The 1357-nt window shown below is 52.0% G+C and overlaps 1 non-coding gene across 1 annotated transcript; it reads right to left on the reverse strand.

Moving 5' to 3' along the window:
• Positions 1–1024: 1024 nt before the first annotated feature.
• LOC131031661 (5S ribosomal RNA) lies at positions 1025–1143 on the reverse strand. The gene has a single exon (XR_009103105.2). It is a non-coding gene; the product is annotated as a 5S ribosomal RNA (ribosomal RNA).
• Positions 1144–1357: the final 214 nt, after the last annotated feature.

A 1357-nucleotide genomic window follows, 5' to 3' on the forward strand; every position in this document is an offset into this window, starting at 1 on the left:
GAAGGGTTCGAGTGTGAGCACACCTGTTGGGACCTGAAAGATGGTGAACTATGCCTAAGCAGGGTGAAGCCAGAGGAAACTCTGCTAGAGGCCCGCAGTGATACTGATGTGCAAATCATTCATCTGACTTGGGTATAGGGGTGAAAGACTAATCAAACCATCTAGTAGCTGGTTTCCTCCGAAGTTTCCCTTAGGATAGCTAGAGCTCATGTGCAAGTTTTATCGGGTAAAGCAAATGATTAGAGGCATCGGGGGCGTAACACCCTCGACCTATTCTCAAACTTTAAATAGGTAAGGCGGTGCAGCTACTCCGTTGAGCCGCGCCATGGAATCACGAGCTCCAAGTGGGCAATTTTTGGTAAGCAGAACTAGCGATGTGAGATGAACCAAAAGCCTAGTTACGGTGCCAAATTGAGTGCTAACCCAGATCCCACAAAGGGTGTTGGTTGATTAAGACAGCAGTATGGTGGTCATGGAAGTCAAAATCTGCTAAGGAGTGTGTAACAACTCACTTGCCGAATCAACTAGCCCCAAAAATGGTGCAACCTATACTCGGTCATGTGCATCATTGGTGCGCACCAAAGAGCACTCTGAAGTGTGCTCCAAGGTGCGCACCTCTAGTGTGCTCCAAAGTGCTCTCCAGCTGCGTGCACCTACCTCGGGCACGCACCCGGCCCTGCCCAACTTCGCTCACCTATCCCGGGCATTTGGTGTGAAACCTTAGAGTAAGAAACATTGCTGTGCACATTGGCCAACATGTGCGACTCGACTGAGCATGCACTGGCCGAGGTGCACACCGATTTCACTTGGGTGCGCACACAGCACCTCGGGCACACTGGGGTGCGTGCACAATGCCTGGGTTGCACCGTGACCTATGTGCTCCGCGCGCGTTGGGTGCGCGCTTGGTGTCACCCCCATGCACACGGTAGTGTGGGCACTGCACTCCGGCCCGACCCCGATGAGAACACAAACAGGCAAAAGCTTAATTCAAATAGCATTGCGACGCCCGACGAAAAACTAAAAAAGGGTGCAACACCGGGACTTCCCAGGAGGTCACCCATCCTAGTACTACTCCGGCCCAAGTGCGCTTAACTGCGGAGTTTTGATGGGATCCGGTGCACTAATGCAGGTATGATCGCACTTGTTATGAGCTTGTCGCAGTGTGTACTTAGCAAACCACGACCCACGTACGAATCCACCTCAATGCGCACACCTTCTCAATGCTTTTTTTCCTTTTCTGGAAATTGGTGAAGGCAGTACATCGAAGGTGTGCACCTCGGTGTGCTCCGAAGTGCGAACCCGGGAGCGCTCCAAGGTGCACACAAAGTCAGAAGTCAGGTTAATTGCCTTGTTTTCC

This window comes from Cryptomeria japonica, chromosome 2, assembly GCF_030272615.1.
Source record: "Cryptomeria japonica chromosome 2, Sugi_1.0, whole genome shotgun sequence".
NCBI lineage: Eukaryota > Viridiplantae > Streptophyta > Pinopsida > Cupressales > Cupressaceae > Cryptomeria > Cryptomeria japonica.